Source organism: Mus caroli, chromosome X (assembly GCF_900094665.2).
Source record: "Mus caroli chromosome X, CAROLI_EIJ_v1.1, whole genome shotgun sequence".
Taxonomy (NCBI): Eukaryota; Metazoa; Chordata; class Mammalia; order Rodentia; family Muridae; genus Mus; species Mus caroli.
This window is the reverse complement of record NC_034589.1, coordinates 91,568,775-91,585,268: the sequence shown is the minus strand read 5'-3', so window position 1 is coordinate 91,585,268 and position 16,494 is coordinate 91,568,775. Positions and strand designations below refer to the sequence as shown.

The 16,494-nt window shown below is 38.1% G+C and overlaps 1 pseudogene; it reads left to right on the top strand.

The window, feature by feature from the left end:
* The first annotated feature begins 1,819 nt into the window (after positions 1–1,819).
* Positions 1,820–15,527, top strand: LOC110286301 (annotated as a pseudogene).
* The last annotated feature ends 967 nt before the right edge of the window (positions 15,528–16,494 follow it).

Sequence of the window (16,494 nt, the reverse complement as noted above, 5' to 3'; positions counted from 1 at the left end):
TTCCTTTACCTCTGTAGTTTTCCACATATGAAAGAACATATGAAAGACTTTTGTGATCTGGTGTACCAAAGATTTGAAAAGACAGCACTGAAAGAATGGATAAGTTCAGCTTTGAAGGTTTTATCTGAAAATACAGCTTGACATTCATTTTAAGAGAAACAACATAGCTCTTTCTAGATTCATTGTTTGAAATACCCTCAACATTCTAATGGTTCTTAAATTTCAATCTCTAGAGACATTTTTAAAAGTATATTTGATTGTATTTCCCTACCCAAAATCCTTTAGATCCTTTCCACCTCCCTGCTCACCCAACTTTATATTCTTTCTCTTTATTTAAAAACGAAAAAGCACAAAAATAACAAACACCAAAAAAAGAAAATCAAAACATACAAAAATCCAGTAGCCATAAATATATACAATGAAATAAGAACCCCTCCACCCTATTACCCCTCCACATATACACACAATAACAATACAGAGTCTGCTTAGTGTTGGCCAACTACTCCTAAGCATGAGACCTGCTCTGGAGTGTGATTGATAAAACCAGTGACACTCCATTAGAGAAAACTAATTTTCCCTTTGCCAGCAAGTATCAATTGCAAATGGCTTCCTAGTTAAGAATGGGACTTGGTTCATTTCTCTTAGTGCTGTGATACCATCTGCCTTGAACTATACGGGTCTTGTGCATACTGCCACAGTCTCTAGAGTTCATAGATGCATCTTTAATGATTTGAATATGCACCCCTCCCCGTAGGCTCAAATATTTGAATACTTGGTCTCTAGTTGGTATTGTTCTGGGAATGAATAAGAGGTGTGTCTTGTTAGAGGACATATATCATTGGGGCCTACTCCAGCCACCCACCACTCCTCCCTTCTCTCTCTCTCTCTCTCTCTCTCTCTCTCTCTCTCTCTCTCTCTTTCTCCTCTCCCTCCCCCTTGTATTTGTATTTGTGGGTCAGATGTCAGATGTAAGCTATCAGCTTCTATTCCAGTTCCATGCCTAGCTGCTTGCTGCCTTGCTTCCTGCCATGATAGAAATGGATTCACCCTTTGAAACTATAAGGAAGCCTCCAGTTATATGCTTTCTTAGTTGCTTTGGACATAGGACACTGCGTCTCTTCATACTGATAGAAAAGTAACTAAGACAGAGTTTGGTATCAGGCACTATAGTATTGTTATGGAAGGCCTGACTAACTGTACTGCTTGTTGGAGAAATACAGAAAATGTTGGGACTTTGGATTAAGAAAGTGGCCGAGCATGCTAAGTGATGATTAATGGGTCACCCTAGTAGGCGCTTGGAAGTTGAGTGGTTTCATTAGAAAACAATATTAGCAACTTGTCTAGAGACAGTTTTTGTGATATTTTGACAAATAATGTGGCCGAGTTTTTGGCACCTGTCCTAAGACTGTCTGAGGCTAAATTAAACAGTTTGGGGCTAATGTTCTTTGCAGAGGAGATGTTAAGATAACTTGAAATTGTCTCCTCCATGTGATTATTAGTGGTCACTCTTATGCAGAGCTACAATAAAATGATAAAGCAGGGCACAGAGAGACACAAAGTTCAGTTTGAAAAGAAACAGAACACCAGCAAATTCAATGTTGATCAACTCTTATTCTGAAAAAGATGAGAAGTTAAAGAAAGGCCCAGGGCTAAAATGGAATAAAGGGACTGATGCCTACAGGTCCATGTCCTGCCCATCTAAGCATGTGATCTGTAAAAAGGAAATGACTAAAGAATCTTCTCCTAAAACATAGACATGCTTATTCAACAAAGGAAAATACCAACAAGTTAAAGCTTACGCAAATGTAATCAATCCAAGATGAAGGTAAGGTTCTATCCAAAGCAACCAGAATGTGGCAGCTCCAGCCATGTGATTCTGGCTTTAAGAGTCTTGACGGATTCAGGAAGAAAAGGGTTCTGGAATATTTCTCTACAGGTAAGGAAAGTCACTGAGGCCTGTCAAGTGGCTTGGAAGTTCCTGGATGAAGGCCCAGAGAGACCATTGTTTGAAGCCTGAATTACACTGGAGATCTCATGATGCTGGAAATACCAGCATAGCCATGGAGTGTCTGCTGAGGAGAGCTGCAAACAGAAAGTAGAACCAGCTCAAAGGAGAGAAGGATGGCATAATCAAGCTAGGAGGAAGATGTGCTAGATCAAAGAGTTGTATAAAGACATGCAGTTACAGGATTTGAAGTTTGCCTTGCTGGGGTCTTTGTTTTGGTCCAGCATTTTCCTACCAGCCTCCCCTTTCTTCCTTTTGGAATGGTAATATGTATTCTGTGTCACACTATATGCTAAAAGTATGTAATTTGCTTTTTACAAGGAGTTACATTAAGAGATTGTCATCTCAGAAAAGACTTTCGATTTGTAAACTGTTTCAAGATTGAGAAGGACTATGCAACTTTTAAAGTTGGATGTATTTTTCATTATGATATGACTATAAGTCTATGGGGACAAGAGAGTGAAATGTGGTGATTTGAATTAAAATGACCCTCATGTGCTCATAGAGTTGCAAGTTTGGTTCTCATTAGTGGTTTGGGGAAGGATTAAGAGGTGTGCCCTTATTGGAGGACCTGTATCACTGGGGGTGGGTTTTGAGATTTCAAAAGCTCACACTAGTCCTAGTTTCTCTCTCTTGGCTCTGTGGTTGTAGATTAGATGGAAACTCTTAGTTACTGCTCTAGTACAATGCCTGCCTGCTTCTTACCTTGTTTCTAACCATGATAGTCATGGACTTACTTTCTAAAACTGTAAACAAGCTCCCAATTAAATGCTTTATTTTATAACTTGCTTGTTCATGGTTATGGGTGTCTCTTCACAGCAATAGAAAAGTAATCATGAAAATATCAGTCCTACTATGTCTAAAAAATGTTGTTTCCTTGGATTCATCCACCATCTCTGGATCTTGCAATCATTATATTTCTTCTTTAGTATAGATACCAGAGACATTGCATTTAGGCTTGAGTGCTCCAGGCTCATCTGCTGTACATTGTCCATGCTGTGTGAGTCTGTTAATTACCATCTACTCCAAAAAGCAGCTCCTCTGATGAGGATTGAGTGAGAACTGATCTATGGGTATATGCAATCAACATTAGGGGTCATTTTATTGCTATGTTCCTTAGCAGATAAATAGTATTAGGATTTCCCTTAAGTCTATATCCTATCTAGTCTCAGGTCCTTGTCCACTTTAGCAATGTCAGGCATAGGTTCCATCCCAGGGAGTGGGCCTTAAATCCAATAAAAATCTGTTTGGTTTCCAAACAACCCAATCAAAAAATTGGGTATATAACTAAACAGGAAATTCACAACAGTGGAATCTTGAATGGCTGAGAAGCACCTAAATAAATGTTCAAAGTCCTTAGTGATCAGGGAAATGCAAATCAAAACGATCCTGGGATTCCACCATACAACAATCAGAATGGCTAAGATCAAAACCTCAGGGGACAACACATGCTGGCAAGGATGTAGAGAAAGAGAAACATCCCTCCATTGTTGGTGGGATTGCAAACTGGTACTTTGGAAATCAATCTGGAGTTTCCCTCAGAAATTGGAAATAGATCTACCTGAATACCCAGCAATACCACTCTTGGGAATATACCCAAAAGGTGCTCCACCATGCCACAGGGGCATGTGTTCATAGCAGCCTTATTTGTGATAGCCAGAAAGTAGAAACAACCCAAATATCCCAGGATCCAGAAGAATGGATTCAGAAAATGTGGTTCATTTGCACAATGGAATACTACTCAGCTATTAAGAATGAGGACATCCTGAGTTTTGTAGGCAAATAGATGGAACTAGAAAAATGTCATCTTGAGTGAGGTAACTCAGAACCAAAAGTACATGCATGGTATGTACTCTACACACTAATAAGTTGATATTAGCCAAAAAAAGTGCAGAATACCTGAGATACAGTCCACAGACCTCAAAAAGGTTAACAACCTGAAGGGCCCAAGTGAGAACGCCTCAGTCCCACTTGGGAGGGAGAGGAAAGCAATCAAAAGGGGGGAAGAGGGAAGGACCTGGAGGGAAAGTGGATAGGGGGTAGGGGAGAGGGTAATATGATCTGGTATTGAGTGGGGGAAAAGGACTGAAGCCCTGAGGGCCAGCAGAAAGAATGAAAACAAGCAACCTTGGGGGGTAGGAGGTTGGGGTTACCCTCCAGAATGCACCAGAGACCTGGGAGGTGAGAGACTCTCAGGAATCAAAGGGAGGTACCCTAGATGAAATGCCCTACAGTGGGGAGAGGGACCTTGTAGAGTTCACCTCCAGCAGAAAGACAGGACATCAAATGAGGTATGGGGGTGCTATCCCACTTTGACCCATAATTGTTCCTGTCTGAAAGAACTTCAAGGATGGAAATGGAGAAGAGCCTGAGGAAAAGAAGGTCCAGCGACAGGCCCAAAGTGAGATCCAGCTCAAGGGGAGGCCTCAAGGCCTGACACTATAACTGAGGCTATGGTGTGCTCATAAGCAGGCGCCTATCATGACTGCTCTCTGAAAGACCCAACAAGCATCTGAAAGAGTCAGATGCAGATATTTGCACCCAACCAATGGGCATAAGCTGCTGACCCCTGTGGTTGAATTAGGGTAAAGCTGGAAGAAGCCAAGGAGGAAGGTGACCCTGTAGGAGGACCAGCATTCTTAATCTGGTTCCCCGAGATTTCTCAAACACTACAGCACCAGAGAGCATCCACCAGTTGATATGAGGCCCCCAACACACATATAGTAGAGGACTTCTGGGTCTGTGTTCATTCAGCGATGATGCACCTAACCCTCAAGAGATTGGAAGCCCCAGGGAGTTTAGAGGTCTGGTTGGGTGGGGGTGGGGATATCTTCGTGGAGACAAGGGGCAGAGAGGAGGTATGCAGTGTGGAACAGTGGACTGGGAGGGGAATAAAATCTGGAGTGTAAAAAAATGGAATAAATAAATAAATAAACCCATTTTGTTTCTAAATGTGGGTACATATTGACATTATGTTAACATATATATGTATGCTTTGATGTATAAATGAAAGGAACTTTATAAAATACTCATAATATGTATATCTACTGATAAGTTCATTTGGGAAATGTAAGTATTTGAAAAAGTANATATATAAATAAATAAAGATTTTAAAAATAAAAAAAAAATTGTTTGGTTTCTTCCATAACATTTGTGCTGCTGTTGTATTTGATTATTTTTCAGGTAGGTTGCTGCTTTAGCCTGCAGGGTTTGGAGCTGGGTGATATTGCTGAATGTATTTCTGCTTCACTAGAATGCAGAGTACCTTCCAGTGACATGAATGTTAGTCAATTGGAGTGAAGCTTCTATTTGGGCACTAGCTTGTGTTTCCATGCTTATTGACATAAGTAAGGCTTTTTTAAAAAATCAGTAATAAGATGTTATTTATGATCACTGCTGCTCTATTCATGATAGCCAAAAACTGGAAACAGCAAAGATATCCATCAACTGATAAATGGATAAGGAAATGTGATACATTTGCACAGTGGAATGTTATTTACCAATTAAGAAAATGTGGGTGTGAGTTTTTTAATATTTCAATATGTATGTTATGATCCACAGAACCACAGAGGTTTAGGTACTTAGTAATGGTACAAGAAAAAAGAGAGCATTTTCCCAAGCAAGGGGAACAGAACATAGTGTTAACGGAGAGACAAGTGAGAATAGGAGGTTCAAATGGTAAAAGGAATGGGAAAGAAGAGGAAAGAAGATAATATGGGTTGAACAACCAACACCAAAGGTCTTCTGAAAAGTCAAGTGGAAAACTACTACTGGAGAAGCTTCCTAAATATATATACAAACATAAAAGAAATCTAAATGGAGTCACCATATAATGGAAAAGACCATGAACAAACTAGACATGCCACCAAGCAAAACAGCCCAGTGCCAAGAAGGTGTTACATCTCATTGAGGAGTTGACCAAAGGGGTATCATAGAGCCAAGTATCACAGAATACTTCCAGTGGTATTTGTTATTCACTGGCCACATTACTTAGCCAGAATTCCAGGCATGGTTTTACAACTACTATTAAATGACTTCACTTGGAGATTGATAGACATCTCAACCTAAAATAATTAATAACAAGGTGATACTTGAATCTGTTCCCTAATGTCTTTTTTCACCTAGTGTTTCCCAGCTTAGAAAAAGGAATCACTATTCCTACAGTTGCTCAAATTTTAGAGTGAAAAATCTTTTATTGCTTACAGTCAATTCAACCCGTAGACACCATATTATCTTCAAACTATAACCAAAATTAACTACGTTGATGTCAAAGTGTTGCCAATATTCTATAGCAACTATTTTCTTTTCATTATCAACTGCTATATTCCTTTCCTGTACTTAGAATAACAAGTTATGACAAATATAGAACTTGAAGTTACATATTTTATTGTTTTATCATTTTAGTGATCAAAAGTCCAAATCAAAATTTCATGGAGTTCAAATTATGGTGGAAACTAGGGTATACACCCTATGGAGTTTATAGGGAACAATTTTTTGCCTTTATAATGAATTCTTTGCATATTTTGGCTTTTTGTGTTGTATATACAAAGCCATATCATATCCAATGAGTACATACTTTCTTCACCTATAAAGATACTTATGATGTCTTTGGGAGGGAATCCTAGGATAATTTCCACATTTCAAAATTATTAAATTAGTAACATGCATATACTATCCTTTGAAATATTCATATGTTTCAGATATTAGAAACTGAATATATGTGGGGAATTTCAACCTAGTTCGATAACTTAATACATTTTAAGGAGTCAGAGGCATTCATCAGTAGTGTAGTACTTCCCTAGCATGCATGAATTCTCAAGATCAATTCCTGGCACTACAAAACACATATTTTATACAAGTGTTGCATATATATTGTCACCTTTCGGCTAAAAGACCTTCAAAGAATGCCCAATGGATAAAAACTTTTTTAAAAAACTGGCATTAGGACAATTGAACTTACTATCATAATACATATAAAATCTGCCCAAGATGAATTAAATATTTGTCTGGAAATAAACCATATCTAAACCATTTATTTACTCCACATTGTGTACCTGTATGGAAACACCATTACTGGAGACTTGATAGATGATTCAGAAGTTAGGTGCACTTATCCATTCTTCCAGAGGAACTAAGCTAAATTCCAAGAAGCTATACTGGGTGACAACAACCTGACTCCACTAAATTCATAGCATGCTTATTTATAATAGCCAGGAGCTGGAAAGAATCCAGATGTCCCTCAATAGAGGAATGGATACAGAAAATGTGGTACATTTACACAATGGACTACTACTCAGCTATTAAAAAGAATGAATTTATGAAATTCCTAGGCAAATGGATGAACCTGGAGGGCATCATCCTGAGTGAGGTAACCCAATAACAAAGGAACACACATGATATACACTCACTGATAAGTGAATATTAGCCCAGAAGCTCGGAATACCCAAGATACAAATCACACACCACATGAAACTCAAGAAGAAGGAAGACCGAAGTGTGGATACTTTGAACCTTCTTAGAAGGGGGAACAAAATACTCATGGAAGGAGTTACAAACTGTGGAGTAGAGACTGAAGGAAAGGCCATCCAGAGACTGCCCTACCTGGGGATCCAACCCATATACAATCACCAAACCCAGACACTATTGTGGATGCCAACAAGTGCTTGCTGACAGGAGCCTGATAAATCTGTCTCCTGAGAGGCTCTACCAGTGCCTGACAGATACAGAAGTGGATGTTCACAGCCATCCATTGGACTGAGCACAGGGTCCCCAATGAAGGAGCTAGAGAAAGTACCCAAGGACCTAAAGGGGTGTGCACCGACATAGGAGGAACAATATGAACTAACCAGTACCCCCAGAGCTCCCAGGCACTAAACCACCAACCAAAGAATACACATGATGGCACTCATAGCTCCAGCTGTATATGTAGCAGAGGACGACTTAGTCAGTCATACATGGGAGGAGAGGCCGTTGGTCCTGTGAAGGTTCTAAGCCCCAGTATAGGGGAATGTCAGGGCCAGGAAGTGGGAGTGAGTGGGTTGATGAGCAGGAGAAGGGGGAAGGGGATAGGAGTTTTCGGAAGGGAAACCAGGAAAGGGGATAACATTTGAAATGTAAATAAAGAAAATATCTAATTTTTAAAAAGAATTGTCCTTTAAAGATCTGTAAAAACTTGTGCTAGAATTTCGATGGATATTTTGCTGAATCTATAGACTGATTTTGACAGAATGGTTATTTTAATTATCCCTATTTTTCCAGTACTTTTATAAGGAAGGGGTGTTTGATTTTTAAAATGTTTTTTTTGTTTGTTTGTTTTTGTATCTAATGAGATAACCATATGCTTGCTAGCTGCTGATTTCTTGGCTTCTCTTTGTTGTTTTCAGGTGTGTTGTTTCATGGTCTCTGTTACCTATCAGGATTTGCAAAGACTATGTTGGCTGTGTGTTGCCTATTTTTTGGCTAGTATTCAAGAGAAATATTTGTTGGCTTTGGGGCTGAAGGAAGGGGAGACTGGTGTGTGATGGTATGGTACAGTGTTAGGGGCAACCCTGAGAATTGAATTTGGGGATAAAAAGAGAGTCGAGAATGTATGAGGACAGCCTATCTGGCCATCTAGCCTGTAGTTCAGCAGGTGGTGTCTAGGACAGCTTGGGGCTGAGACACAACATTGAGGCAGAGAGTGAAGGCCAGAATGAGACAGTCCGAGGGATCCAGGAGGCATGGACATGGGAAAAGAAGCTGAAGCTGTTGTTCTGTGCATGCACAGATTGTTAACCTCAAATATTACATAAATGGTCCTAAAAGAGTTTTTGCTGCCCTCTGAAGTTTCATAATGCAGGCCTTTGCAGTCCCAGTTGTTTTCAGCATTATCTTGTAATCACATACAATAACAGCTCATTAAGCGCTGAACACTGGATGACTTTTACAGCTCAAGGCACTAAAATACTTTCTAATTCTCCAATCAAACAACCCAATGGAATAAAGGCCACATGATCTGGTTCATCACAGAAACACACAAGTTTTCTGGTATCAATTTCTGTTCAATTTACGTTTCTCTTGTTATGACAAAACATTCTGAACAAACACAACTTGGAGGAAGAAGATATTTATTCCATCTTACATTTTCCTAGGTCACACACTAAGACTGAGGAAAGACACGGCATTAATTTAAGGAAGAATTTGAAGCAATAACAGTGAAGAATTCATGCTTGCTCATTCACTTTCTGGTTTGTTCTATTCACACTTAGCTAGCTAGCTCTCTTATACAGGTCAGGATCACCTGCCTAGATGATAGTGCCATTCACAGTGGGCTGGGCCATCTTATATCAATTAACAATAAATATAGTATTATCACAGACCAATTGTATATAGGTAGTTCTATAGTTGAGGTTTTTCTTCTCAGTATTCTAGACTATGTCAACTTGACATCAGAATTAACTACAACAATGATTTAAATCATATTCATAGCCCAAGTGCCTAATTTATGAAGGCAATGAAAGTTACTGCTAGCTTTAGTTTGGACACAAAGATATAGTCTGTGCAGAGCTAGTGTCTTAGTCAGGGTTTCTATTCCTGCACAAACATCATGACCAAAAAGCAAATTGGGGAGGAAAGGGTTTATTCAGCTTACATTTCCACATTGCTGTTCATCACTGAAAGAAGTCAGGACTGGAACTCAAGCAGGTCAGGGAGCAGGAGCTGATGCAGAGGCCATGGAGGGATGTTCTTTACTGGCTTACTTCCCCTGGCTTGCTCAGCCTGCTCTCTTATAGAACCCAAGACTGCCAGCCCAGAGATGATCCCACCCACAAGGGGCCTTTCCCCCTTGATCACTAATTGAGAAAATGCCTTACAGTTGGATCTCATGGAGGTATTTCCTCAACTGAAGCTCCTTTCTCTGTGGTAACTCCAGCTGTGTCAAGTTGACACAAAACTAGCCAGTAGAGCTAGTAAGCAGTTCCATTTTAGAGAAGATTTTTGATTTCTAACACCAGAGAGTTGGTCTTTATGCTGGCAAATAATTTCCACAAAGATGACTTTTTTTCACCAGATAATGGGCAGACACTGAAAAATTTTGAGGATGGGTTAGGTATAATAGCAAAAATGTCACTTTAGATATCACATGTCCAGACTCCAACACTGATGTTAAATTAGGGGGGAAATTATATATGATATCAGAAGTGATATAGTTCAGGTGAGCTACTAAACTCCTTCCCTAAAGCAGTAGAAGTGCTACATATTTAGGGATTGGGTTTGTTTGTCAGTCTGTTTGTTTTTAAGGAACTTGCAAAGGAACAACTAAAATACCTCTATAAATGAATGAATGTAGGTAGAAGTTTCTACTCATAACGAAAATCTCCAAGTACGATTTTGGTTATTGAAAAAATGTCAATAACATTCCTGTGGTAGTTAATTGTGATTGTCAACTTGCTAGGATCTAGAACTCTATGAGAAGATTCCCTGAACACACGTGTACTCAAGACATTTCATCTCTTGCCATGCCTGAAAATGATCTTCTTGATTATATCAATTAAATTGGGAATATCCACCCTGAAAATAGGGGTACCTTCTATAGTTTCAGATAGAAAATTGAAAGGACAAGCTTTCACTTCTTTTTGACTGCTTTCTTCATGTTTTGTGAATTCCTCTATTCTATCACTGCCAATGGAATTAAGAACTTAGCTTTTTTTTTAATCTTCTAATATTAACTTTCGACAAATATTTAAGGTCTTCAACATCAGTTTGGTAGAGCGAATAGTTACCAGGTTTTAAGCTTCCTTAGAATGAAAACAGTCATTGTTGTACTACCCAGTTTGAAATCAAGAAGCCAAGTGAATATTGAATATCTTAATCACCGCTAATTATCAAATGTTTTTCTCTAGAGAATCTTACCAAATCTAGAAATGAAAAATATTCTAGGGAAGTATATTCTGAATGGAAAATAATATTGTAAATTAATTCGAGTTTTGATTATATTATTTTTGCAGAATTAATGAGGTACTTGTATGGAGTTCTCTTGTATGGGGTTAAAATATTATGCAGTTTTTAAAAAGATGGAAATTGAGAACATGTATAGAAATAAAAGAAATTACACTAAGTAAAATTTAAAAGCACAGTAAGACAAATTGTACAGCTTCTCAAATAAGAAATCTTTAAAAGTTACTCTCACATAAACAGAATAGTGAAAGAGCTTATCACATCCTGAAAAAGGAAGGAAGGCTAGAAGACACAGAATAGACTACATGAAAACTTTAATGACCTATGTCACTGTACAACAAGGATTATTAATAATATATTACATATTTTAAAATTATAAAGCTATCACATTTTAATGTTCTAATCACGAAAATTATATTGATAGTGTGATGTTTATGTTAAATAGACTCACTAACTCCTTATACAGTGTTTACATAGACCAAAATATCATATTTTATCCCCAAATATAAAAATTAGTTTTTGTCAAATAAAAATGACATATTGAGTAGTGGGTCTCAATATGTGATGGCGTTTGGGATCCTAAAGATAATGGGAACTAACTGATGGTTGTCTTTAATGTGCATGAATCCTCACAAAACCTTTCTATGATAGGCACTACTTCCTTAGCAATTCTGTGCCCAAGGTAAAACTCAAGAGAGATATAATGGCTTGATAAATCTAGAAAATATCAGAATTTTTATGAATGCAAAATGATATGATTATATAGATAACACTCTTTATTGGCAATAATTCTGCCACTGGTTAGTACCCTGTGTCATTAATATACACACAATAATGCAATCTATTTGTGAGACCTGTCTTAGTTAGGGTTTTACTGCTGTGAACAGCCACCATGGCCTAGGCAACTCTTATAAGGATAACATTTAATTGGGGCTGGCTTACAGGTTCAGAGGTTCAGTCCACAATCATCAAGAAAGAAGCATGGCAGCATCCAGGCAGGCCTGGTACAGCTGGAGCTGAGAGTTCTGCATCTTCATGTGAAGTATGCTAGAAGACTGACTCTCAAGCAGCTAGGAAGAGGATCTCAAAGCCCATGCCCACATAGACACCACCTACTCCAACAAAGGCACACCTCCTAAATAGTACCAATCCCTGGGATGAGCATATTCAAAGCAACATAAGACCCCACTATTATTTTTGTCTATTTTGAAATAGTGCTGATGGAACTCAAGTCCACATGTGTGCTAAGTAAATGCTATACTATTGATAGATCTCCAGAATTAGTAGTTATTAACACTTAAGTATGAGAAAACTGAGGCAAGAAAAATGTATGAATTAACCAAAGGTCATTATGCTATTAGGCAATAATGGCAAGTTTAGAACTAATAAAAAGTTTCCCTTAAAGTCAAACTTTAAGGGAAGTCAAATATTGAATCAATTATCTTAAGGAAATATTTTAGAGTAATAGAGTATACATTAAGAAACAGGTTGTGTCAATGAAGCATTCATGTATTGGTAGCATAGTATAATCCAATGGCAATACAGGGTTAATAACCCTTTATTAACTTTGCTGGGTAAGTAATAAGATTAATGAATAGTGTTAACATTTGACAGCTACTAGAACTTACTAATAATATATAGGTGTCATTCAAGTTTTAATGAGACTTTGAGCAAAGTTCTTCCACTTCTGACCCTGATTTTTCCTGTGTAAAATAAATAATTTGGATAGATTCTATTTACCTCTTTATTTCTGACTCTATAAATACTTCTGTGGTTTGAATTCCCTTTAGAACATAGTTACTGTGGTCTGCATGCTTTGACAGAAAAATAGTATTAACTTCTGGATGGTTTGTCTACAGAGATGCTTCTAGTCTGAGATTCACTTGATAAAGGATGTCATTAGTGGTGGCTGTAAGGCATTGAGATGTCATGGAAACCACACTGGAGAGTGTAACTTGAAACTTGTTTTGTTCTTTGCTGTGCTGCTAATGAGCTAGACAACATGACCTTCTCAAAAGCTTTCTGAACATCTAATAACCTCAGTCTCCTAATCTATAAAATCAGAATACCACGTACTTCAGGAACTGTGTTATTATAATTTAAAATACTATTTAAGAGGAAAATACAAATTTATCGTTTAATGGGAGGGTTCAATGGGATTTCGGTGGAGATTAGATGGATAAAGCTTTCCTTTCCAGTTTGGGGTCCTTTGGCAGATAAACATTTACTGCCAAGTAAAATCATCACTGGAGACTGGAATTGTCACTAACTTCACAATGTATGCTTTATGAAATTGTTTTCACTCTACTATTGTAGTTTGTGTCTGTGTATTCCATTGATATTAATGAAAAGATAGCTAACCTATTTTAGCTTAGTCACTTGAAGAGGATGAGAAACAATGAGGCTCACCAAAGGGTAAAAGGTACACGAGGTACTTGAAGCATGCCTGCTGGAGGAAGAGAAGCATAGAATTTTTGTCTTAACAGAACAGAGATTATAATCAGAGCTGGTGGGGACTCCAAGCAAATGTGATGGCAGCAAAGTGCAGTGATGAGTGTTGTCTGTGACTCCTATACTTCAGACCCTGAGGCAGAATTGTCATGAGTTTGATGCCAGGCTGGGCTGCACAGTAAGATCTAGGCTAGCTTTGATTTTACTGGCACTCAATGTGCCAAACAAAACAACAACATATAGGAAATGAGGACATGGAAAAATGCATGAACGTGAGACAATGGCTTTTGGCCTTTGTTTGTTTGTTTGAGGTGGGAGGATGTGCAATATTGGAGAAATATTTATCTATTTGTTGGTTTTTCACTAGAGAGTCTTTATAGGTGACCACTGTTGCTCTGAGACTATGAATATGTTACAATTATGGAAAGGTTTGGCTTATCGTAGAAACCAATTCTTGCTAAAAACAAGACATTAGAGATAAAACTGAAAAAGTATTAAGTAGTAGCTAACTAAATACCTAGCATGATGCAACATGGTGTTTGTACTTTATCCTATTTAGGATGGAAATTCACAGTAAAATTCTGGGTAAGATAGACTAATGATCAGAGGTATTTGGAACAGACTAGGCAATAATTTCAGGACTACCATCTGGGTGACAAATGGAATAGAGTAGAAAATCCTCAAACCAGGCTCATCTAGTAAAAAGATCTTGCAAAATACAGATATAAGGTGGTTTGGGCTACTCTAAGACTTCAAAGTGAAGAGTTGCTTCAGTGTTGTGACATGTTTCCTTCATGGTCACTCAGCAAATATGCCTGAGGAAACCCAGACCCAAGACCAAACAGTGGAGGCCTTTCAGGCCAAATTGCCCAATTAATGTTCTTGATCATCAGCACTTTTCATTTGAATGAAGGCATCATTCTGGAACAGTTCATTTCAAAGTGATCAGATGCTTAGGATAAGATCAAATGAGAGAGTTTGAAATATTTCAGTAAACTATACTCTGGAAAGGAGCTGCATATTAATCTCATTCCCAATGCACACGATTGAACATTTACTATTGTGGATTAGTTAAGGTATGAGTATCTGAATTTTATTGAATGGGAGGTAGATTCCAAGAATCTTCCTCTAAATGTTTTCCTTGAAATGTTTCAGGAAAGCAACAATTCATCAAGATATGTTCAGAGCTAGTCACCAAACAAGCAGATAGTAAAGAAAACCAAAAAGGGTTTTAAGAGCAGTTCTCAAAAAAAATATAGAACTTAGAATTCATGAAGACTCTCAAAATTGGAAAAAAAAACTTTCAGAACTGTTGGAATATATATACGCTTCTGAGATGAGATTGTTTTTCTCATGGACTGTTGCATAAGAAGGGAGGAAAACCAGAAGCACATCCATTTTGTCATGGGTTAGACCTAGGACTGAGTACCTAACTGAGCCTTTGTGGAACATCACTGAAAGCATGGCCTAGAAGTGATCTTTATGACTTAGCCCATTGGTGAATTCTGTGTGCAACATCTGAAGGAATTTAAGGAAAAGACCTTAGTGTCAACTACCAAAAAAGGATTAGAAATTCCAGAAGATAAAGAGGAGGTAAAAACAGGAAGAAAACCTCTGCAATAACACAGAAGACAACTTGGAGAAAAATCATTGAAAAGGTGGTTGTGTCAAACCAACTGGCATACACTTGCTTTATCACCACTAGCTCACATACATTGACAATGGACATGGAGAGAATCACCAAAGCTCAAGCCTTCAGAGACAACTCAATAATGGGTTGAAAGGCAGCAAAGAAACACCTGGAGATAAACCTTAGCCACTCCTATTGAAACTTTAAGGCAAAAAGGCAAAGGTTGACAAGAATGACAACTCTATGAGGAACTTGGTCATTTTGCAGTGTGAAAGTACACTCCTGTCATCTGGCTTCAGTCTGGAAGATCCACAGAACACATGCAACATGATATACAGGATGGTCAAGCTTAGTTTAGGAACTGATAGGGATAATTCTACTGCAGATAGGTTATGCCAGTGATGCTATAACTGAAGAATACCACCCATGGAAGGAGATGATGACACATCATATATGGAAGAAGTAGACTGTTTCAGTGGAAGAACCACATGTTCAGTGCTTTAGCTTAATTCTTTCTGATAATGTATTTTCTGTTTATTTTTTGTCAACATTGAAAATATGAGTGCGTCATGGAAACTAAGCAAAAGATAATATTTCTTTGTACTTATGATACTCTAGGCTTGTTGCTACAGGTTGGTAGGAGGTTTATTGGAAGACATAGCGTAACCTACAACAATAGTCTGAAGTGTTTAGCTGTGCAGCTTCATTCTTTAGAAGATGAAATCATTTGTCAGGGAAGTATTCCTGTTTAAAAAGAAGAAAATGTCAAGACGGCTCGAGATTATTCTTCTGGAATCTAGTTTTTTACATTTTACATCCCTTGTAGTTAATTTGGCATGGATGCAAGCTGAAACAACTTGACAGGAATTACCAACTTGGCTTCTTTTCCCAAATACAAACAACAAAACCCTACACTTCCCTAAATTGTTTAACACAGCAAAGGTTGTGAATGGAAATAGAGTGCCCATCTACAATATGGCTTAAAATGTAAATACTAATGAGGTAAAAACCAAGAAGAGTTCACAGTGGGGGTTGGGTGGCTATGAAAGGTTTGAAGCATGTTGGGATAACTCTACTGTATGCTGAATTGAAAGTATATAGCATAGTAGCAAGAAAATGTATGTGGCCAGGCGTGGTGGTGCATGCCTTTAATCCCAGCACTTGGGAGGCAGAGGCAGGCAGATTTCTGAGTTCGAGGCCAGCCTGCTCTACAAAGTGAGTTCCAGGACAGCCAGGGCTATACAGAGAAACCTTGTCTCTAAAAACAACAACAACAACAACAACACCCACAAAAAAAAAAAAAAGAAAAAAGAAAAGAAAAGAAAATGTATGTGACCTGAGACAAAGGGAAATGTGATAGTCCATCTATCTACATAAGAAAAAAGCCACAGTTTTCTTTATTTTCTGTGACTATAATATAATTACATCATTCCTCCTGCCATTTAATCCCTCCAAACCTTCTTTATACCCC